We start from the raw sequence: 25,729 nt of genomic DNA, 5'->3' as shown, positions 1-25,729 counted from the left end.
TTACTTTGCTTCAATGTCTTTGCTAAATTCAATATTGGGCTCACAATCCAACACTAACGTTGGAACCTAAAGTTGACATGTTTGCATCAGAAGTATTCAATTAGTGTCATAAAATATATAGCAGCATTAGCATGCAAATTGATTATAAATATAACATATCAGTATTTGGCTTTCCTTCTGAACACTTGCATGTACATGTTCTCCTTAGAAAAGAAGTGTTCGATCTCTGATCTCATGATGTAGATACCCATCAATATCAAGAGGTAATTGGCTCACAGAAAAAAACCCATGACTTACACATTGAGCATGGAAGAGCTAGTTCTCATGATTTTCATGCAAGCATCTCAAAAAATCTAATGACACATTATTTACTTTTTCTCTATTTCGTAAATAAAAACATATATGACATGTGTCTCGACTCGCTCTTAAGTAAATAAATCCATTAGTAACAAGCCCAAGTAAAATAGAAATATCTGGATCAAACCATGAATAAAAAATGGTAAGCTCCATCCAATTCATCCACTTTGCCTCATGAACAACTCGCACAAATGCCTGTTATATTCAAGACCAGTAAATTTGTTTCTAACTTCTTATTTCCAATGCTAAAATGTAAACAACTAAACTAAAAGGAAACACAAGAACACAAAGTGGATATGAAAAAATAGGGAAAGCAATCAGACTGATTCTTAATAGGATAGATATACTACAACATTGATTTACTCGTAAATTTATTTATCTATGACAATAATAAATTAGCCCGGGACAAAATAGTGTACGAAAACTAAGACTTTCAAGTTACTACACTGCATAAATGTATGAGATCCTATTGGCCTTTCTACCAAAATGAACCTCAAAACATACCATTCAATCACTGGAAAATATTATTTCCATGAGTCATAGAGGTTTTAAGCTACTTGGACATTCTCACTCTTGCATCACCCTAGTTACAAAAACATAATTCTGAAATGTGTAGGCATGTCATTGAGGTTCGACATAGAAATCATCCAATATATTGAAGTGATCACACCCAATATCTTGAAACTTAGAAATAAGATAAGGAACCACCTCTAAAAGCTCATGTAACTCAAATGTATCATTTTAAATCCTCTATAGAAATGTGGTTTCCCAACACTAATATTACCTTCCACACAAAATGTAAGCCTCCTTTTCTACATTTTTAATCTCTCTCAATCCTGTAGGGTTTCTTCTTCCAGCTCTTCATACACACTCTATTTAATGTAATAAGTTATACTCTCTTTGTCATTATTTTGGATGATCACAATGGAACTACATAGAAACTTGACCATGTCTTCACTCCCATCTCCAAGTAACTATACACATAGTAAGACAAGAAGAATGTCAAGCCAATCTCAAATTGACTAGAGTTTGAGAATAAATTTCATTCGCTAATCATATGGAGTTTAATGTGTGAAAATAATGTAAATAGTAAGAAATGAACTCATAACAACCCACTCCAAATTCAGGTTGACTGGACAAACCTATGTCATTAGGGAAAATGAATAGAAGAAAAATATCAATCTACATCTTGGTTCCCTCACATTCACTTTATAGCTTATGCTCTTCTTGGCTCTGCGAATCATAAGAATTTCTAGATATAAAGTGGAAACAAACAAGAACATACAATTTCATTCTATGTAATTGAAATGCCATGTTTTGTACCTATTTTCCCAAAACATTTCGAAATGTAAGTTGAAAAAATGGACACACCTACTTTATTAAGGAAAATGAAATGAGAAAAAAAATATCAATCTACCTCTTGATTCCATAACATTCTCTTTACCACTAATGCTCTGAATGTCATCCGGGCGGATATTGGTGGCCACCTACTTATTCCATCTAGACCTCCAATAATTTTTGTCTGTTTCCTTTATTATTGCAGCATTTACTATTTTTAGTAGTTTTTTGGGTCCTGAACTTCCAGAGCTATTTTGGCCACCTAAACAATGTTTTTTTTAATTCCAAACTAGGCCCAACGCTAAGAAAATTCTTGTGGAAAATCCTATAGTACTCGGAGAGATATTTCCAACAAGGTATTGTACACACCAAAGATAGATTGTATGACCAAGTTACGACCTCGAGAAGTTGGTTACCCAACTAACCCCAATGGGGCCCATAAATGCTTGGTGTTTCATCTCTTAGGGTTAGGGTTTTAGTTATTTAGAGTTTTCCTTTAATGTTCAATAATAAAAGGCCATTGAGCCTCATTGTAACATAGTTTAGAGGCATCTATACACCACATATCTTCTTAGATATAAGCTAACATCACCCGAGATAGTTTATTTCCATTCTATATGTAAGCATATTTTCAATTCTTTGATATTAATGAAATGAAGTTTTACTTTTGTTGCATATATGTGTTTATGCTTATATCTATAATTTTTTATGTTGTTGCATAAGTCTAGATTAGTGGTATCAAAGCGGTCTGCTCTTTCTCCATTTTACTTTGCATGTCTCCAATGAGGTCAAGGTATAAGGAGTTGGTTTTCAAACTGGTTAAACCTTTGCAAGACCAGCCTCACAAACCCTTGATTGCCAACCATTGTGGAAGCAAAGAAAGATGAGAGAGCAAGAGATCCTCTCAAAATATTGCTCAAGGAAGCCTTCAAGTAAGAGAGCAATGAAATGGTGGATAAATTTCCAAATATCCTTCAGTGACAACCCACATGCGATGCATCCTCATCCAATAACCACTCTAGAGGCACCACCCCTTTGAAGGTACATGTTAAATTTGACATTCCCATGTTTGAAGGCCAGAAAGATGTGGGTGTCATAGCTAGGTGGTTAAATCTATTGGAAGGATATTTTTCAATTCATGACTTTTCCAATTGAGAAAATATTACTATTGCACTCCTCAAAGCCACTCCCCATGTCAAGGACTAGTGCAAAACCAACTATGAATATAAGGACAATAGGTAATCCTCACAGTTTTTAGTCTCACCCACTTAGAATTCTTTCTGAGGTGCCAACAAGGACCAATATTACCATGTCAAGAGCTATGAAGATAAATACATAAAGTAGACCACGCTGTGGAAGGGAAGGGACCAAGATGTGTCAGAGTTCACAAATGTTTTTCATGCTCTTTGCGCGAATCTACATATCAACTATTATGAGCAAAATTTGGTACTCAAGTACTGTAGTTATCTACACAATACATACAGGATGAGATGGATTTCTTTGACATCTCATCACATCATGTTTCCTATCGATACGTTGTCAATATCAAGCAAAAATTTAGACAAAAGAAGCGAGAATTTGGATCTGGGAATCTGAAGCAAGGGAAAGGTGCACCCAAATTATAGAACAAAGGAAAAATATAAGACAGGGAATGTTATAGACATTTTTGGGCACTGCAACCCCAATCAAACATGTCCATAAACCAAGGACTCCTAAGTCCCTAAAATTGTTGTTCCATCCCCTAAAAGAACAAGGTCAGCTGATTACATCATCTCCCAGAAGTTCTCCATGAGAAACTACTCAGAACTGGTCATAGCTGGACCATCTCACCTGCTCCATGGTCAAAGTGTGATGCATCCCACCTAAATGCACACAGGACGTGTGATGCATACTGAAAAGCCCTTCTATGGGGTGAGATGGGTGAGAGTGGACAAATGGCAAAGTCAATTTGCGAGGTGGATGATCATGGAATCTTCCAGAAACTTCTCCTGTGACACTTGCCTCTCTGAATTCGCCCAGGGATGAGTAAGAGATCATCAATATCCAAGTGGAATCAAGAACTATCAAAGAGAGGACACTAATCAAATCTCAAAAGCTGACTCGCCTACCTACAATCATCTATATATGGATCCCTCATCCCAGAGATCTAGGGGCTGGAATTTTGTATCTTGTAAGGAAGTGTTGCTGGTTTCTTGGTGTAACATCATAGTGTTGGGTGATCTAAGCTTTTCATGAGGTGAAGAAGGGCTTTCTTGCTAAGAGGATGACATTGGGTCAGAACAATTGGTTGTAATCCTCTTTGCTATTTTTGATATTAATAAAGCTATTCAAGTTTTCCTCCAAATTCTTGTATAATTGATGATATATGCATTTGTGTGGTCAATATATATCTGGTCCTATATTGTTTGTGACAGTAGATCTCTGTTCATGGATAGTGTTATTCTTCTTTGATTCCACAGGTGCTCTTTGAAGCTGGGTAGATGAGGAAGCGAGTGGCAAAGATCTATCAGAACGGAGATGAATCAAGCAAGGAACCACGTGCAAGACAAAGGTTGGTCTCCTTCGTTCCCCTCTTATCTACTTCTCATAAAGGAAAACGAAAGTAGTTTTAGTTTGTTTGTTTCTAAGATAGCTACTAGTCTTAGTGGGACTAGCAGCTCTGCATAGACACTAGATTTCTCGATAACAAAATGGCGACTCCACTGGGGAACAATTAGCTTGTTTGCTTTTCTTTACTTATTTGTTTTATAAACTTACAGATGGAGCCTGAAGTCAAGCCATCTAGCCTTCGAACTACATTTGCTATGCAAGTGCAAAGTAGATCAATGCTGCTTCAGTCTATCTCCGGGTTTTGTTTATAAACTGAACAATTGATTTGTAAACATCCTAATTGCCCTTGTGGTGGCTCTAGTAACCTCCTTAGATCTACCCCTGTGATTTATTTACTGATTATCACTTGCTCGGCCTAAATCCCTGAACTGTGCTGCAAACTGTGATCAAGAACTGGATCAAAACTCTCGCACTGTGCCATCTCACCCTCTCTTCAAGGATATCAGTATGAATCGTACTTCCCAAGTGCAGTAGGTGGGATGCATACTGGAATCCCTGTGTAATAGGTGCGATGGTCAGAGAAGGCTAATTTTGCCTCCAGAATTTGGTTTTTCTTCACTCTTTTCATCTCTATTCAGGAGTTTTGCTGTCTGCAGTCAGTATACCTCTGTGGAAACCCCCTTCCTTTCCATTATTCCACCTCCATTGTGAAAAGAACTGTAAATTTTTTTATGTATTGTGAGCCATTTTTCAGTTCTCTTTTACAAAGAAGTAGCGTAATTGAACTGTCATTTCTTGATTTGGAAGTGCCGCCAGTGTCGTTTTCAGTCATAGAAGAGAATCTGAATGTTCTTGATAGTCAATTACACTGTTACTCTTGTATTTGATTTGAATTAGTAGTTTTTCAAGTGTCGAAAGCAAGTTTTCCATTCCGAATCACAAAGTGTCATCATTGTCTTCATTTTGTCTTGAAAATAAGCTTGTTAGTAATGTCGCTTTGAAAAATAATTCAGATTTGCGCTTAGATTTCTTTTTATCATTCACACATTAAGAAGGCTGAAAACAAATACATGCATGTGAATTTGCATTTAAACTGTTTGTTGATTTGATTTAGGAAAGTGCATATAGTGTGTGGTCTCTACTCTATGTTGGAAGAATATCATCTCTCTTTCTTTAGTAGTTAGGATTTTTATTGCAAAAAGAATATTAAACGATTGTTTATCATCTTAGATTGCATTTTAGGAATTGCATATCTACATCACGTGGTGAACTTGAAAGGAAAATTTCTTAAACAAGATCAACTGTAAAATAAATTTAATGAATCTAAAAACGCTTTGGAACCTAATGCACAACATTTAGAAGTCTAGGCTAGAGACGTATTTCGGCGTTGTAAAGCCTGGTAACTGTTGTTTTCATTGTTGGTTGGGTGATTCCTCTACTTTGAGATGACAAGTGCCAGTACAGACTTGTGCTCCCACGTACTGTCAAGTATATATGGGGAGACCACAATAGGCTATATCCTTTATCCATAGGAAGCCGTTTCTACCGCCCTATCGATCGCAATGCACTGAACACAGCATTCGAGAAGATTGACTGCCATACCGTAAAAAGTATTCTACAGTTTTGCGATTGGTTTGGTAATCCCTCTGTCCATATTTCCAGAGTAGTCTCTTTCGTTCCTTTTCAGACTCCTTAAAGGAAAAGGTCCATCTGAGCACTTGTAACTTCAAGCTCATTAAAAATCGAAGGTGACTAGAGTCATTTTGTTTTTTCTCGACTCTTAAAAATTGAAAAACCAAGTTGTGTCAAAGCGTCTAAAATTTATTTTAATCGGAATAAACATCACCTTTTCTACGTTGGTCTTAGGTTGAGAAAAATGGAGTCCACCAACCAAGGATTTCCCCTTGGAGGAAATCATAATCCTTTCTCCTCTTGGGGAGATGTTGGTGCACCCCATATGGCCACATTGTTGCTTCCAGGATTGACAATCAGCCTACCCGTATGGCTCTTCTCGACCTCTATCGTTCAGAACAACGTGATTCCTGAGCAATCAAGTAAGAAACTAGATGATACCAAACCTACCCCCCAACCTTCTACTTCGTCTGATTCTCCCTCTCCTCCTTCCTCTTCGCTTGATGAAGCTGGTAAAGCCAAAAATCAAGTAACTAAGAAGGAAAAGAAGGGGAAGGAGAAGAAGGGGAAGGAGAAGAAAGAGAAGAAGAAGAAGGAGCCAAAGGCGAAAAGGGGCAACCAGGCATCGTCTAGTGAAAATCCACACACTGCACTGTCAAAGCCTAAATCTCCATGTGTCATTTGCAAAGGAGATCACTATCATCAATATTTTCCCTACATCCCTCAGATCTTAAGGGACTAGTCTCCTCGTTTGCACAATCCGGTGTCAACAACCTCTGATGATCATGTTGAAAGTACACCGTCAACTAGTGAAAGCGAAGCGCTGGGACAGAAAAGGAAAAGTAAATTCCCTTGTAAACTATGTGAAGGAGATCACGCCATCCACTGTTGTCCCTTCCTAGACGAGGCTAAAATAGTTTTGGACGACCGTCTGGTTTCACCATTACGGCTTCCTCCTGGATATAAGAAACTCTTGCCAAGTCCATCACTAGTTGAAAATCCGACTGACACGCCATTGTGGTCAGTCGAAGCATCTATCATTGAAGATAAACCATCTAAATTCACACCAAATGAAAGTCAAAAGGTCGAGGCAGCAGTTGACCCGGTCTTGCCTTCAGAAGGTCCATCTTCAGATGATACAGTCACCGGAGAGAACAAGAACGACACCGTTCAAATTCTCTTCGTAAACACAGACTCCGATGAACATGGGGGCAGTCTACCCATTCCTTTACTACAAGAAGGAAGTTCATCAAAGTCATATCCGGTTGTCTATTTGGTCCCACCTCCAAGAAACCTAGTTGTTTCCTTCAATTGGAATCTACTAGGCAGACCCTGTTTACTGGCTAGTGTACCATTTCGAATCATTGCACAAATATACAGAATGGTCATGGTTGGTACCATCATTGATGAAGGGGCTTCTGTGAGTATCCTTTCCTCAACTACTTGGAAAGCGCTTTATTTTCCATCACTTTTTCCTGAGATGAGAAATCTAACAAGCTTTGACAAAGGAACCAGTCGACCGTTAGGGATCCTTCCCAATGTGCCGATAACATTGAGAATGAAAACCGTTCACATGAACGTAATGGTAGTCCAAGGACCCCTAGATTACAATCTACTCCTTGGACACGACTATATTTATTGCATGGGAGCCATTGTCTCCTCGCTCTTTAGAGTAATGTGTTTTCCGCATGAAGGAAGAGTGGTCAAGCTCGTAGACCAAATTTCATTCCCCGGCTCACACATAGCAAATAGTCAAATACCATCCCTAAATGATATTTTCACGCAAGGAATGTCTCATCAATCCTAGTCCGTCCACCTGATGAGTGCGAGTGATTCGGGAGGACATGACTGGAACCCAAACGGCATGCACCTTGGTCTATTTTGGCAGAAAAACCTTGGGCATAGGGTAGGTTTCCGCAAAGGATATATGACTGGTTTATGAGATTAGACTGGAATAATATTCCTCCATCAAATTTATGTGAGTGGAGGCAAGTTGCGCCACTCACCTTTGTCTATTTCGGTACCCATCGCCGAGGAAGTGTTTTTTCTGCAATGCGGGTGGAACAATCTTTGGTAACCTGGAAATTTTTCGCTATACCTGGGGGCATGCAAACCTTTTGGCATGCAAGCAAAGAGAGACCATTTATTTTTTAAATTTGTAGGTCCTCTAACCCTTTAAACTCATAGGATTGGTCGTTTCCTAACTTGCATAAAGAAAGGATGCGAGGCAAAGCCTTGTAAGGTGCAAGCTCCATGAAAATGGCATCTTAGATGAGACATCCTTATTATACAACTAGAACGAGCAGTTTTTATGTGGAGTTCAAGCTCGTTAAAAATTAAACATAAGCAACGAGCAAATGTTTCCCCCAGAGTTTAATCTCATTCATTAAAAAATGAACCAATTTCCAGCAAATAACCATCATGAATGCATTATCATCAAACTTTGAGCCTTGGTCGTGTTGTCATCATCACCTCCACTCTATTTTGGCCTATCATTCACCTCCATTTGATTGTTTACCCTTTTTGAGGAACAGCTGCGAAGAGTGATCCTATTCGCCATCCTTGTGACACTGCCGTGATTGGAAAATTCCAAACCTTACCTGGAATTAACTTCTACCTAAATTTATCACTCGTTCCTCGAAAAACGAGTCTCCTTTAAGCTCTTTTCATCTGACCCATAAAATATGAAAATATTTTCGAGTAATTGGCCTCTCCAGCTCGTTAAAGTGACTGAAAGTGCTATCCCTCCTTTATATTTTAATCTTTTTGGACCTGAGGGATTATTACACAAAAAGATCGAGCGCTTGTTTTGTTCGGCTTGTTAAAATTACCGAAAATTCATCCCTTTTGTATTATTTTATACTTTTTCAGACTTAAGGGATTATATGACGAAAAAGGATTGTTGGAGTTTTCTTTAAGTCCCTTTCAAACTCTCTAAAATTGAAAAGGACCGAGTTATCTTTGTCGTTAAACTCGTTAAAACCGAATAGCGACAAACTTGCCCATACAGACAAGAACGAGTTTCACTATCGCTAGGCTCGTTAAAAAATAGCAATGGGTTTGCCTGAAGGGAAAATTATAGAACAAGCATATGTTATCCTCCTCAAGCTTGACAAAAATAAAGAGGTACTGGTCAGCAGTGACTGGGGAAAAATTGGGAAGAAAACTTGAAGAAACTTTATTGGTAGCAAGTCGCTCTTGAACATGACACTTTCACTCCACATCCAAGTCGGGTTGGGTTGTTCCATTCACTGGTCATATCACCATTAGTTCATCACACCATCCACATTTGGGGTTATTACTACCAATCCATCATGTCAGTTTCGCCGATATGTTGAAGAGAAGTCACCCAGAGAATTCACCTGTGTCTCATCCACTGCAATACATTTACGCTCCATTCTTTCATGACCGCCACCCTGAACCTTATATCATCAGATCGTTTTCACCTCCATTAAAATCATTTGCTCCTTTCTGTGTCATAGATGTGGGATTCATTAAGGCCCTCCTATGACAGATCACTTCTTGTCGACATCAGCTCATTATCCAGGAAGTTGATCTAGGAACAACCCTTACAGTACTTTGAAGCTTGCATGCCTCAATGACAAGTTTCTCACTTCCGGCAACAGGTTTACATCAATGGCCTTCAACCGAAAGATTTTGCGTGGTGTTCGACACCAATTCCCTTTTTCACACCACATGAATTTTACTATCGTACCTTGAGGGTCATCATCATTATTGGTGATTACTCGCATGCCTGTTAACAGCGTACATCACTGGCTGGTAATCAGGGAATGTCTTTCCATGTTCGACTCCAGAACATCTCTCACATGGATCGACTTGTACTTTGAGTGAAGATCGAACGAGGTTGAAGACCCTGGATCTAATTTCATCCATCCGGGCTACGATATATATTCAGGAAAATAAAGACATCAAATGTACATCATTGTTGCACAGATAATCATCCAATCTAAGGGATGATGGCTCTACCAGAATCATCAATCTGCACACAGACGATTGTCTATCTTATGTACATGAAAATGAATTTATAAAGTTGAGCATGGGAATGCCCGCCTCAGCTAGATCATGAAAATATTATGAAGATAATGTATTGTATTGTATCTTATTACAGGTCACCTTCCAGCTCGAAAAAAATTTCGGATCCTCATGATAAAGCCTTTCACCCGACATCAAAAGATTAACGACCTCATGCTTTAGGGGGCAACTGTTATAGACATTTTTGGGCACTACAACCCCAATAAAACATGTCCATAAACCAAGGACTCCTAAGTCCCTAAAAGTGTTGTTCCATCCCCTAAAAGAACAAGGTCAGCTGATTACATCATCTCCCAGAAGTTCTCCATGAAAAAATACTCAGAACTGGTCAAAGTTGAACCATCTCACCTGCTCCATGGTCAAAGTGCGATGCATCCCACATAAATGCACATGGGAGGTGCGATGCATATTGAAAATCCCTTCTATGGGGTGTGATGGGCGAGAGTCGACAAATGGCAAAGTCAATTTGCGAGGTGGATGTTCATGGAATCTTCCAGAAACTTCTCCTGTGACACTTGCCTCTCTGAATTCGCCCAGGGATGAGTAAGATATCATCAATCTCCAAGTGGAATCAAGAACTATCAGAGAGAGGACATTAATAAAATCTTAGAAGCTGACTCACCTCCCTACAATCATCTATATATGGATCCCTCATCCCAGAGATCCAGGGCTGGAATTTTGTATCTTGTAAGGAACTGCTGCTAGTTTCTTGGTGTAACATCATAGTGATGGGTGATCTAAGCTTTTCATGAGGTGAAGAAGGGCTTTCTTGCTGAGAGGATGACATTGGGTCAGAACAATTGGTTGTAATCCTCTTTGCTATTCTTGATATTAATAAAGCTATTCAAGTTTTCCTCCACATTCTTGTATGATTGATGATATATGCATTTGTGTGGTCAATATATATCTGGTCCTATATTGTTTGTGATAGTAGATCTCTGTTCTTGGATAGTGTTATGCTGCTTTGATTCCACAGGTGCTCTTTGAAGCTGGGTAGACAAAAAGGCGAGTGGAAAAGATCTATCAGAAGGAAGAGGAATCAAGCAAGGAACCAAGCGTAAGACAAAGGTTGGTCTCCTTCATTCCCCTCTTATCTACTTCTCATAAAGGAAAACAAAAGTAGTTTTAGTTTGTTTGTTTCTAAGATAGCTACTAGTCTTAGTGGAACTAGCAGCTCTGCATAGACACTAGATTTCCCGATAACAAGGCAACCCACTTTGAAACCCAAGACAACCTTTCAAAGCCACAAGAAAATAAAAACACCACGAAGAAAAAAGAGGATATAGGGAAATGGTGTGAGTTCCATTAGAGCCTCACTCATGACAGAAGTGAGTATCGAGCCAAGAAGTCACTGGTGGCAGAGCTAAAGGCTTCCAAATTAGATGCATGTTCTGACTCTGTGTCAAAAGTCTACAATGGGAATGACAAAGGGAGGAATATTATTGAAGTGGACCCTAGTTCCACCATTTCCACCACCAAGATTCAGAAGATTGAACCCAAAGAACCAGAGGAGGAGGAGGAGCTCTTCCACTCACAAATGTGGATGAAGGGTTCTCCATTGTAGTTCATTTCCAACATCAGAAGCCAAAAGAAACTCATTTCTGTAAACTTCATGAAGCAGTTGGTCCTATGAATCATACGTCACCCGCAGTCGTACACCATCAAGTGTGTTCACCAGGGGTGAGATCTTCGCCTTAGCTAATAGTGTCACCTTCCTTATAGCATAAAGCCCTTCACAGATGAGGTATTGTGCAATGTTTCTCCTCTTGAACTTTGTGATGTATTATTAGGTAAACCATACTTGTGGAAGTGTCATTTATCTACGAGTTTAGGCCTTGCACATTCATTATTTATTTGGAAATAATTTATATAGGATATCGGAGGTAGAAATGCCTACCACAATCTCTTTGATCTCTATGAAGCAATGCAGTAATATCATTTACCAGACCAAGAAATGTGTCTTCCTTGTGATCCTCCCTCATGGCAAGAAGAAGAATTTAGCCACATCCCCAACCGATAAAGTGGACCTAATGGAAAAGGTCATGGGTGAGTATAGGGACATCTTCACCTCACCCACTAGGGTATCACTACACTGTCAAGTCAATCACTCCATCGATCTAACCCCAGGTGCACCACTACCCAATAGACTGATATACAAATGCTTTATTCTATAGAATGATGAAATTAAGAGTCAGATTCAGTAGTTGTTGCTGAAAGGGCACATCAAGCCAATTTCATCACCTTGTGGGATCCTGAACATGTTGGTATAGAAGAAATATGGCACCTAGAGACTCTATATAGACTATCAAGCACTGTATAGGATCATTGTCTAGAATAGGTATCCAATCCCACAGATTGATGACCTTTTGTACCAACTCAATGGGATCAAATATTTTAGCAAGATTAACTTGAAGTCTAGTTATCACCGGGTACCAATCGAACTCTCTAATGTGTGAAAGACTGCCTCCAAATCCAAGGAGAGCCTTTTTGAATGGATTGGCATGCCTTTTAGGTTGACTAATGCCCCGACAACCTTCATGTTGTTGATGGAAGACATCTTGTGTCCATTTATCTACTCATTTGTGGTAGTCTACCTAGACAATATCTTAATATTTAGCCAGGGTTGGGAAGAGCACATACACCATATCCAACAGGTCCTACAAACCCTGCGACAACACAAATTGTGTACCAATTTAGAGAGATGCACTTTTGGTATAAACCATGTTCAATATCTGGGGTACATCATTAATGAGTCGAGTGTGCATGTGCACATAGCCAAGATACAATTTATTCAATATTTGTTAGCCCCAACCAATCTAATAGACCTTCACAGCTTTTTGGGTCTTGGCAATTTTTGTCGTAGGTTCATGTTGTATTATGTCATATCATTTGAACTTTGAGTCACGTCACCAAGGGTGGAGCAAAAGAAAAGTTATTTTGGTATGATTCCCAACAAAAGGCATTTGTCGAGTTGAAGAATTTCCTTTGCTTTACAACAGTGGTCAAATTACCATACCAACAATAACCATTTGAAATTGAGACATACGTCCCCCACTATACTATTGGTGTGGTTCTTACCCAGTAGGGAAATCCGATGGCATATCATAGTGAGACACTTTCAGATATAGTCCAAAAGTATCCCACTTATGACAAAGAGATGTATTCTATTGTGCAGGCTTGACAATAATGAAAGAATTATATTATGGGGAAGGGAATGATCATCCACACAGACCACCGACCCTTGTAGTTCATACAGACACAAGGGAAGTTGTAAAACGATCACCATCGGAAATGGTCCACATATTTGTAGCAGTTCCATTTTAACATCAAGTACAAGAAGAACAACACCAATAATGTTGCAAACTGTCTCAACCAACCACCAGTTATGGCATTGACCACTATGCTCAATTATTGTGGACATAATACTCAAGGTGGCCACATCTTTACAAGAGCGATGTAGAATTCAGCAACACCTACCAAAGGCTCCTAGAAGGCAAGAATGTTCTAGATTTTCACCTACGAGGTGCATTGTTATACCTCCTGGGACACCTTTGTGTTCCTACAAGAAAGTGTTCGAAGATGATTTGGGAGGCACAGTACAGTTAGGTTTCTAGTGTAGGTTTTAACCCCATACAAAAATTATCAGCATACGAATTCTAAAATAGAAAATAAATAATGGCAAGAGCATAAAACATAAAACATATATACATAGATATTTCCTCTGGATCCCAAAATAGGGACTGCGAGATTGATTTTTCATTATGGAATTCAATGTTATAATACATATATATATACATGCCAAAGCATCCATAAACCCCAATCCATTAAACACTAGATTAGAGCATAACGGTAGTTCCCTTGACCAGATCTACAAAATATCATGGGTAGAAAACCATCATGTTGACAACAATTTGAAAAATCCATGCACAAAACCATAGGTAGGTCTACCCACCTAATATACGATCCCAAAAAAAATTGTGTTGGGGCACTACCCCAGACCCCATGCAAGGGGTTTGTCACCTCCCTTGTGACCCCCCTGCTACAACCGGCACAATGAACATTGGGGGCTATTGGCCCCCCTGTCACATCCCCACATGTGGGGCTAGTTGTGGAAAGAATATAACACACACCCAACATTCTCCCACTTGTTGTTTTCTTTCCATGGGGGCCAGAGGAGAGCTTAGTCATTGGTTCAATCGTGCAATGCCCATTGTTTCTCTACACCAAGAGAAATTCCCACTACTCACATACTTTCTCAATGCATCTGTAGTATTCTTCAATGTGTCCACCTTTACTAGCAACACCTTTTTGTCGTCAACCATATCTCTCACAAAGTGATATTGAACATCAATGTGTTTTTCCTTTGAGTGATAAGCAGGGTTCTTTGCCAAAAAAATTGCACTTTGGCTATCAAAATCTATCCTTATACCTCATTGACCAACTCCATACTTGAACACAAACTCTACAACTAAACTGCTTCCTTCCTTGCATGAGTGGCTACCATGTATTATGCCTTTGTAGTTGAAAGTGCCACTACATATTGTCTCTTACTCATCCAACTGACTCCACCTCCAAATAGGTTAAACACATACCCACTTATAGATCTTCTCTAATCTAGATCTCCATCCCAGTGTGCATCAACAAAGCAATGAATGTGCAAATCTCTGTCGAATCCTAGTTTTCCTTAGTAGCACAAAACATAATCACTAGGGCCATGCAAATACCTGAAAACCCACTTCATTGTTGTCCAATGCTCCTTCCCTAGTTTTGACATAAGCCTACTCAATACTCCCACTGCATGTGAAATGGCTGGTCTAGTACACACCATTTCATATATCAGGCTACCGACTATACTTTCATATGGAACATAGGACATGTCCTTTTCCTCCTCTTATGTCTTGGGGCATTGTTCAACAGATAACTTTACACCTACAGGAATAGGAACCTTCAATAGTTTACTATCCTACATATTAAAACTTTGTAATATTATCTCACATACTTCCTATGGTTTAACAAGAGCTTCCCTTTTGCCCAATCTCTTTTAATTTCCATGCCCAAAATATAGTTTACAACACATAGATCCTTCATGTCAAATTTGGAGGACAATTGGGTTTTCAAATTCTCGATAATTTCTTTGTCATTTCCAATCAACAACATATCATCCACATATAAGACCAGATAAATGACATAGTCACCAATTAAGTTAAAATACACACAATGATCCTCTTTGCTTCTGGTGAAGCCCAATCCCCGTAAAAATGTATCAAATTTCTAATACCACATCCTTCATGATTGTTTTAACCCATACAAAGACTTTTTTAACCTACATACCAATTCTTTCTTGCCCTTCATTGTAAAGCCTTTAGGTTGCTTCATGTAGATATTTTCTTCCAACCCCCATCGATAAATGTTTTCTTCACATCCATCTGTTCTAACTTAGAAACAAAAGTAACAACAATAGATAAAAGTAATCTAATAGAAGCTACCTTAACAACAGGAGAAAAAAATATCACTAAAAATCGATTCCCGACACTTGAGAATAACTTTTTTCTACCAACCGAGCTTTGTATTTCTCCACCTTGCCTTCTGCATTCATCTTCTTCTTAAACACCCATTTTTTTCCAATAGGTTTCCTTCTAGCCAGCTACTCCACCAGATCCTAAGCCTCATTTTTGTGCAAAGATTCCATTTCATCAACCATGGCCTCTTTCCAGACTTTTCCATCCTCTGAATCTACTTCTTCCCTCATAGTTCTGGGATCATCATCAATAATAGATAAAGAAAAATTTGAATAGAAATCAAATGGAAAATACCTTTCTCGCTACCTTCTTTCTCGAATTAACCTTCTCATGGCTAAAGTTTGTGGCTCTTCATCTTCTGATTCTTGTTCAACTATAGAGTTTGATTCTTCCTCCTTTAGCTTAAACTATATCTTCTCAAGTTCCTTTGGTAGGAATTCATGTTTAATAACATATTTCACTTCTCTAAACACCACATCTTGGTTGTACACAACATTCCTTGTTTCTGGGTTCCAAAGCTTATAACCTTTTAAATTATGATTATACCCAATAAATATGCACCTTTCAAATTTACTATCCAACTTGGTTCTATTCTCCTTTGGAACATGTACATATGCATCATATCCAAATATCCTTTGATGTGAAAGAGAGGGTTTCTTATGAGTCCATACCTTTTGTGGAGTCTTCTCCTTCAACACTAGTGAAATTGATCTTTTGACCAGGTAACATGCAGTCTCCAACGCTTCTACCCATAATTCTTGTCCTAACTCGACATTACTAATCATGCTTCTTGCCTTTTCCATCAACGTCCTGTTCATTCTTTCTACAACTCCATTTTTTGAGGTGTGTATGAAATATTCTTTTTTCATGCCATACCACACTTTTTATAGAAGTATTCAAATTCCTTCTTGAAAAACTCTTCATCCTTATCTGTCTTCTGCACCTTTATCTTCTTCTCTATCTGTATTTTGACCAAAGCCTTAAATTATTTAAACATGTTAAAGACTTGAGATTTCTTCTTCGGGAAATATAGCCATGTATTCCTTGATATTTTGTCTATAAATGATACAAAGTACACAAACTTACCTAGTGACGGAACCAACATAGGTCACAAAACATCATTGTGCACAAGCTCTAATATTCGTTTCGTCCTCTTAGCACCAGAGGGGAAACTCACCTGATTTTTCTTCCCATATACATAGTTTTCATGGAAATCAAAATCCAAAGAGAAATTTTACATACCTTCTACCATACCATTACCATGAAGTATTCAAAGGCCCTTCTCTCCAATATTTCCAAGCCTTTAATTGCATAGCATGGTCTTTTCTCTAGATACCACTAGATTTTCTGCTCCACTTTCAAGAACCCCATAATTGTTGCACCCATCAATAACATTGCTACCCTGAAGCTTGTACATAGTTCCAATCCGGATGCCCTACATCAATACCAGTGCTCCCCAAACCATCTTGCAAGTATCTTTCTCAAACATTGTTTTTACACCTCCATCATCGAGCTTGGTTACAGAAATTAGTTTTCTAGCCAATGAAGGAATATGTAAAACACCTAGAATTTTTCTAACCCTTCTAATTTGCAACTTCAAATTGAATTGTCAATGACTGATGATTCTAGCCTTCTCGTCATCCCCTAAGAAGACATCAACACCATCATATTTATCATACTTGCATAACCACTCCTTATAGGGAGTGAAGTGAAAGGATGCACCTAAGTCAATCAACCATGCCTCATGATCTACATGTATACTTGAAGAAGAAGCTAACTACACATCCCCACCTTCATCTGAGGTGGTTTTCACCTCTGTAGAAGAAGCATCACTAGATCCCTTTCCTTTCTTAGGAGCTTTAGATCTACAGTCCCTTTTGAAATGCCCTTCCTTTTTGTATTTCCAACACACCTTTATAGGTTTTCCTGGAGATTTAGATCTGTTATGAAACCAACTCACAAAAATATAGAAAATATAGATTAATTCCTTAGAATTCATCCTCTTCGAGGGGGCAACCTCCTTTACATTATACAAATGAACAATTCTTGGATGATTCAAATGACAAAAACTCCTTTCTATATATAGGAGTCTAAGGAGTCACAATACAACCAAGCTGACCTAACAATAATAATATAAAGGCACAAAAATAACAATAGAGGGATTTTATGGGGCATAGTAATAACAATATGGGGACAATAAGGCACACCAATAATAATAATGGATACAACTACAATAGTAATGGGGTAATCACTAGTATTATAGGGACCTAACATGCCCCTCTCCTTCAAAAAAGTGTTGTCTTCAATGCTTGAATAGCTCTAGATGATTCTGTATAAAATTCTCATCCTCCCATGTGGAATCTTCAGTGGATAATTTCTTCCACTTGATGAGATACTCCGGACTTGATCAATTTCGTAGCTGTCAAGTTCTTGTTTCTGTGACTACTTTCGGTTCCAATATAATTTTTCCTTCCTCATCAAGTTATGGCAATATTGTTTGAACTGGGAGCTTGTCACCTATAACCTTCTTTAAACATGAATCATGGAAAACTGGGTGCACTCGAGAAGTTGCAGGAAGCTCAAATTTGTATGCCATAGTACCAATTTCTTGCAACACCTTGTACGGACCATAATACTTTCGTGATAATTTATTATCCTTCTTAGCTTGCTTGAGGGACATTTGTTTATATGGTTATAGCTGTAGGAATACCCAATAACCTAGATCAAAACTTCTTTTGCTGCGATTTTGATCTACCTGTTGTTTCATTCTATTATGTGCCAACACGAGGTTATCATTTAAGAGTTGGAGGACTTGTTTTTGATGCTCGATGTGATGTTCCACTGCTTGAACCTTATAATTTTCTCTTAAATATGATGTGATGGATGGTGGCCGATATCCATAAATTGCCATAAATGGGGTCATTTTTGTTGTTGTATGGAAGGAAGTGTTATACCACCATTCAACTAGAGGTAACCATTTGACCCATTGTGTATGTTTATCAAATACAAAGTAACGAAGATATCCTTCCAAAACTTTGTCTACTATCTCAGTTTGCCCATCAGATTGAGGATGATAAGATGAGTTATGAGCTGACTGAGTACCAAGACAAGAAAATAATTCTGTCCAAAAATTTCCATTGAAAATGGGATTTATGTCACTTACAATAATCTTTGGGTTTCCATGTAGCTTTTGAATTGTCTCCATAAATGCAGTAGAAACTGTACTGGATTTAAATGGATGTGATAATGCATAAAAGTGTGCATACTTGGTAAGTCTGTCAACTACCACAATGATGACACTCTTTCCCTCAGACTTGGGTAAACTGGTGATAAAATCCATTGAAACCTCCTCCCAACATTGGCTTGGAATGGATAAATGTTGTAATAGACCCAGGGTCTTAATTGTTTCAACTTTATTTTGTTGGCAAACCAAACATTCCGCCACAAACTTTTGAATATCTAATTTAACTTTTGGATATCTAATTTAAGGCCATCCCAAAGAAATTCTTTCTTAACCTTGTGGTAAGTTTTTAAAAATCCTGAGTGCCCTCCTAAGGGAGAAGTGTGCAATTCCATAAGAATCTTTTATTTGAGTTGGGAATTCTTACAGAGGTATAAGCGATCTTTCTACCAAAATGAATCATTTTACTAGCTAAATGCATCAGATGTACCGGAATCTTGTTGTAACTTTCGAATAAGTGCCCGCACTTCTTCATCATTCTTTCATTCCTCCCTTGCTTCGTTTATCCAATCTAGTTGGATAATAGAAATGGCACACAACAATGCTTCCACATCCTCATCCTTTCTTGAGAGTGCATCTGCCATCACATTTTGCTTCCCTTTTTTTTAGATGATTTCAAAGTCATAACCCAACATCTTTGTGACCCACTTTTGTTGCTCTTCAGAGGATAATCTTTGTTCTAAAAGGTATTTAAGGCTATCATGATCCATTTTTACCTTGAAGTGTCTTCCAATTAGGTAGGGTTGCCATTTCTTAAGTGCATGTAGTATTGCCAACGTTTCCTTCTCATAAATAGCTTTGTGTAAAAACTTTCCCTTGATTGGACGACTTTCAAAAGCAATGGGTCTTTCATCTTGCATTAAAACAACACCAATTCCATTTCCTGAAGCATTAAATTCGACAATAAAGGTTTTTGTGAAGTCCATTGTAGCTAAGACCGGTGCTTGGCACATTGCCTCTTTAAGATGTTCGAAGGCCTTTGTTGCTTCTGGAGTCCATGAAAATGCATATTTCTTCAATAATGTTGTTAGAGGTGCTATTATTCTCCCATAATTCTTAACAAACTTGCGATAATACCCTGTCAACTTGAGAAATCCTTGCAGATGCTTTATGGATGTGGGGATTTTCCATTCCTTAATGGCTTTAATTTTTCTAGGGTCTACCTTAACTCCTTCATGAGATACAATATGACCCAGATATTACACCTCTTGTACTCCAAAGAAACATTTGGATCTTTTTGCGTATAATTGTTTCTCCTCCAATAGTTGTGGCACCCTCTCAACATGTTCAATATGATCCTTTCAAGACTTGTTGTAGATTAGTATATCATCAAAAAATACTAACACAAATTTTCTAATGAAGGGTTTGAAAATGGAATTAATCAAACCTTGAAATGTAGAAGGTGCATTGATAAGGACAAAAGGCATGACCAAAAATTCATAATGACCCTCATGAGTTCTAAATGTTGTTTTTGAAATGTCTTTAGTCTTCATTCTGATTTGATGATATCCTAAATGAAGATCCAACTTGGTGAAGTAAATTGATCCATGCAATTCATCTAGTAATTCATCAATGATAGGAATGGGAAAGTTATCTTTAATAGTGTGCTTGTTGAGCTCCCTATAATCCGGACACATGTGCCATGATCCATCCTTCTTGTGCACCAATACTATTGGAGCAGAGAAAGAACTTTGACTAGGTTGAATTATACTAGCCTCTAGCATTTTTTCAACCATACGTTCAATTTCACTCTTTTGGGCATAGGGATATCTGTACGGCCTGATTCTTGGAGGAACACTTCCTAGAATCAGATGAATAGCATGATCATGATCACAAATAGGTGGAAGACCTTTGGGAGTCTCAAATACCTTGGAATTATTATCCAAGAATTTTTGGAGATCTGGAGAAATAGATGATTTCGATGTGGAAACATCTAGTGAACATAATTGTGCAATTACATCTCTCTGTTCCTTTTCTAGAAGCTTTTTCATACCATTAGAGCTGATTATCTTTCCCGATTTCCCTGCAATACCCCTTAATTCAACTTCCTTTCCTTCTGCAGAAAATTTCATTAAAAGTACTTGAAAATTAAAAGCTATTGTACCCAAGGATTGTAGGCATTGGACTCCTAATACAACATCAACACCTCCCATTGGAATGGAAAGCATTGGGCTACTCAATACATATTCTCCCATGGATAGCTTGATATTAAGTGTACTTTCTAGAGCAATTTATCGTTCCTCCACTTGCAACCATTTCTGGACACTCTGGTGCTGGATATAGGGAGCAATTCAATTATTTCGCTATCTTACAATGAATAAAATTGTGGGTACTTCCTGAATCAATCAACACTATTACCTTTTTCTTCTTGATATGTCCTTTTGTCTTGATAGTTTGAGGAGTGGTAATTCTAGCCAATGCATTACAAGATATGGTTGGATTCATTACTTCATTATCTAGGGTTTGTTCCTAGAGTATATCCTCTTCTTTTGACATTTCTTGTTCCTTTTCTTCCTCCTCTTCACAATCTATGTAGAATAATTTCTTCTTAGCACACTTATGACCTTTAGTGTATTTGCTATCGCAACTATAACAAAGCCCTTTTGCTCTTTTCTCTTCCAATTGTTGTGGTGTCAACCTTATAGGTTGTGGAAGGCTAGGGGCAACAACACTTCCATCTTTATAGTTGTGAGTGGTAGGCTTCTTGGTTGCCATAATTTTGCATTCCATTTTTCTTGCTAACCTGAATGCCTTCTCCAATGAACCAGGTTCCCAAAGGTGAACCTCCTGTTGGATATTATCCTTTAAAGTCCATATGAACACATCAATCCTATGCTCTTTCTAGAATATCTTTTACCCTTATGTTCAATTTTTGGAAGTCCTCAATGTGATCCATCATTGAACCTTTTTTTTTGAGACTTATCAGTTGGCTAAAAAAAGTGTTTCTTTTTGTATCCTCATAATGTGCTCTCAATTATTCCATAAAAATTGCCCAAGTGAAAATTTCTTTATGAGAGAAAAGCCATTGATACCATACAAACTGATTTGGTTCCAAATATAAGGTGGCAATACGTACCTTTTGTGTGTTTTACACATTATTGAGATCAAAAAATTGCTCCATCTGTAGTATCCATGTTGTGGGATCCTTGCCATCAAACTTCCTCATATCGATTTTTGGAATATGGTGGTTCTTATATCCAACGTTAGAGTCTTGAAATCATGATTAACATTTATTTTTTTCTCATCACGAGTTTCCTTTACTACCCTTTCACCATTAATAAGTATTTCTTATAGAAAATTTTTCGAATCTATCTTCAAATCTGCCATGTCTGTCTTCAAATATATCTTCAAATCATCCATCTTAGCTTCCATGTAATTCATCTTAGCTTCTACATATTTCTTTAAACCATCCATCTTAGATTCTATTACTTTTTGTGCGAGTTACATATGTTGCACTTGGTCTTGTAATTTTGATATATCATGTTGCCTTTCTTCCTCTTCTTGCATTTTCTATCTTTTTGTGAGTTGGTTTCATAACATTTGGTATCAGAGCTTTGGATTCTAGGGTTTCTCTGCTCCAAATAGGTCATCATGGCATTTTCGCTATAAATTTTTTTCTGCGACGTTTCAGAAGCTAAAAAAAAAAACTTATTTGAGACAATATTGTACTAAAGCTCGAATCCAAATTTCAGAGATTTTCACACTATATTTGTGGAGATATAATCTGAGGAAGTTGGTTTTTTTGCAGACTCCTGAATTACATTCCAAACAGGTGACCTAGGGAAAATCATCATAACTTTCTCTCTGAGCATCGGATTGAAATTTTATAAGAAGGTGCAGAAAGAGGACAGACTGTAGTTTCTTGTAGATATTTTTTAGAGCCAAAGGTCGAAACTGTGATGCGTGGCACTTCATACAAGTTCGCTCTTCTAGAAAGGTCTATAATCAGGTCATCTTGGGAGATTGTGCATAAATCTTTCTTGGAGAATCCAATTTGGACCAGACTGGTGGCGTTGGAAAGAGAACAAAGAGGGATACCACAGGTCACAATTTCATAACTTAAAGATCTGAAAGTACAGAGTTACAGTCGTTTCAAGATCGAGATCCTAAAATAAAGAAAAAGCAAGATGAGGAAGTTTGATGGCAAGGATCCGGTAAATTGGATACTTTAGATGGAGCAATATTTCTATCTACATGTTGTACCACTGTTACAAAAGGTATGTATTGCATCTTCATATTTAGAGCCAGATCAATTTTTATGGTATGAAGGGCTTTGTTCTCGTAAACAACTTGTTACGTGGTCAATTTTCACGGAGGAAATGATAGCACATTATGAGGATACAAAGAGCAACACCTTCTTTAGAGCAACACCACAACAATTGGAAAGAGTAAAAGGGCTTTGTGACATATTGGAAAGAAAAATTATGGAAACCAGGAAGCATACCCCTGACAACTATAAAGATGGAAGTGTTGTTTCTCCTAGCCTTCCACAACCTACAAGGGTTACACCGCAACAATTGGAAGAAAATAGAGAAAAAGGGCTTTGTTACAATTGTGATAGCAAATGCACTAAAGTTCATAAGTGTGCTAAGAAGAAATTATTTCTCATAGAATATGAAGAGAAGGAAGAAAAGGATCAAGAAACATCAAAAGAAGATGATATATGCCAGGACCCCACCCCAGAGAAAAAAGAAATGATCAGACCATATCTTGTAAAGCATTGGCAAGAATTAACACTCCTCAAACTCTCAAGATAGAAGGATGTATCAAGAAGAAAAAGGTGAAAGAAGTGAAATATCACATCGAGAAAGAAGAAATGAATCCAACCATATCTTGTAATTCATTCGTCGAAATTACCACTCCTCAAACTATCAAGATAGAAGGACATATCAAGAAGAAAAATGTTCAAGAAGTGAAAGATCACATCGAGCATCAAGAAATGAATCTGACCATATCTTGTAAAGGATTGGAGAAATTACCACTCCTCAAACTCCAGAGATAGAAGGACATATAAAGAAGAAAAAGGTTGAAGCAGTGAAAGATCACATTGAGCATCAACAACAAGTTCTCCAAATTTTAAAGGATAACACCACTTCGGTGCAAAATCAAACGAAACAACAGGTAGATCAAAATTGTAGTGAAAAATGTTTTGATGTACGTGATTGGGTATTTTTACTACTACATCTCAAGCAAGCTATTTATGAGAAGGAAATGTTGGCAATACTACATGCACTTAAAAAGTGGCGACCTTACCGAATGGGAAGACTCTTCAAGGATGAGTGTTGGAAATAATACTGAGAGGGGGGGGGGGGGTGAATCAGTATTATCACATTAATAAAACTTTTTCATTTCCATAATCAGATTCATATATGCTACTTCCACAACTTCTTATGATTAAGTTAATTGATCTTCAATGAGTGCATTAGAACATTATCAACCATATTATTAGATAACAGATGCCGTAATAGAGAATAGATCATCACACATAAGGCACACACATGAACACCATGATATAAGGTGGAAACCCAATGCGGGAGAAAAACCACCTGCTGCAAGTCATCTCAATCTTCTTCTTAATAAGAAAATCCTTTTACAATATTTGTACTGGTGCAGTCTTATACCAGTACGGGAGCTACAACCCCCTTTTCTCTTGTACTAGCCGATCCATTTACTAGTACGCAGGCTGCTACCTGGTACAATGCTCCAAAGATCTCCCTTAGCTTTTGTACTAGCTTAGATACTAGTACATAGGTGCTAGCCTACAATCTTCTCTCCTCCAGGTACCACGTTTCATCAATTTTCAGACTGGATACACTGAAGCACAACATATAATCTGAAAGGCCACTTTTCATCCAATTTTCATACTGGACCCAACAACAACATTGAAGCTCATAATCAAACAACCTTCTGAATCACCCAATCACCAGATCCATACATATACAATGATATTATGAGAGTTATCAACCAGATCTAGCACATAAAGATAAGTCATTAATCATGCTGTTATCTGAACTCAATACCAGTAACCAAACATTAGTTATGGACCCAAAACCCTGCAGAATAGTCAAAGATAGCTAAAACAAATTTTAAGCAGGGATCGCAACTTCACTCGTATAGATCTGCGGATATATGTACTACCTCCGCACCTGCGCCTTCTGTGGCGCCACGACCACCGCACCTGCGCCTTCTGTGGCGCCTCCGCACTACGCCTTCTATGGCGCCTCTGTGGCGTCTCCGCACTGTGCCTTCTGTGGCGCCTCCGCACTGCGCCTTCTGTGGCGCCTCGGCACTGCGCCTTCTGTGGCGCCTCTGTGGCATCTCTGCACTGCGCCTTCTATGGCGCCTCTGCACTACGCCTTCTATGGCGCCTCCGCACTGCGCCTTCTGTGGCGCCTCCGCACTGCACCTTCTGTGGCGCCTCTGTGGCATCTCTGCACTGCGCCTTCTGTGGTGCCTCCGCACTGCGCCTTCTGTGGCACCTCCGCACTGCACCTTCTGTGGCGCCTCTGTGGCGTCTCTGCACTGTGCCTTCTATGGCGCCTCTGTGGCATCTCCGCATTGCGCCTTCTGTGGCACCTCCGCACTACGCTTTCTATGGCGCCTCCGCACTTCCGCAACTGCAGCGCTCGAGAGATCACCCTTCACAGATTCGCTTTCAACTTCACTTTCATAGATCAAACTTTCAAAACAATAACCCAATATTTCAGATCTTAAGATATTCAATTGCAAGGATGAATTAGCCAAGTGATCTCCTTTGCTTTATATAGGCTTAGGCCTTTCACAATACCACGGGCCAAAACCATAGGATCAAAAAAACTGTTGGACTAATACCATGAACCAACCATGAAAGTACGTGAGATCAACACTTTTGACGAAGTACCATGGTCCAAAACCATAGGTTCAAATACCAAGGACTAACTACCATGGACCAAAGGTAAGTTCTCCAACATATACGCGCTTTTCCTCATAGGTTCAAATACCAAGGACTAACTACCATGGACCAAAGGTAAGTTCTCCAGCATATACGCGCTTTTCCTTG

General features: G+C 38.4%; 1 pseudogene; it reads right to left on the bottom strand.

Moving 5' to 3' along the window:
• LOC149144591 (uncharacterized) lies at window positions 1–1,307 on the bottom strand (annotated as a pseudogene).
• Between the last annotated feature and the right edge of the window lie 24,422 nt (window positions 1,308–25,729).

Source organism: Pinus tabuliformis, chromosome X (assembly GCF_031772625.1).
Source record: "Pinus tabuliformis cultivar Carrire ecotype Pingquan chromosome X, CPIR1, whole genome shotgun sequence".
NCBI lineage: Eukaryota > Viridiplantae > Streptophyta > Pinopsida > Pinales > Pinaceae > Pinus > Pinus tabuliformis.
Note: the sequence above shows the minus strand (reverse complement) of the source record. Positions and strands in the feature narration are given on the sequence as shown.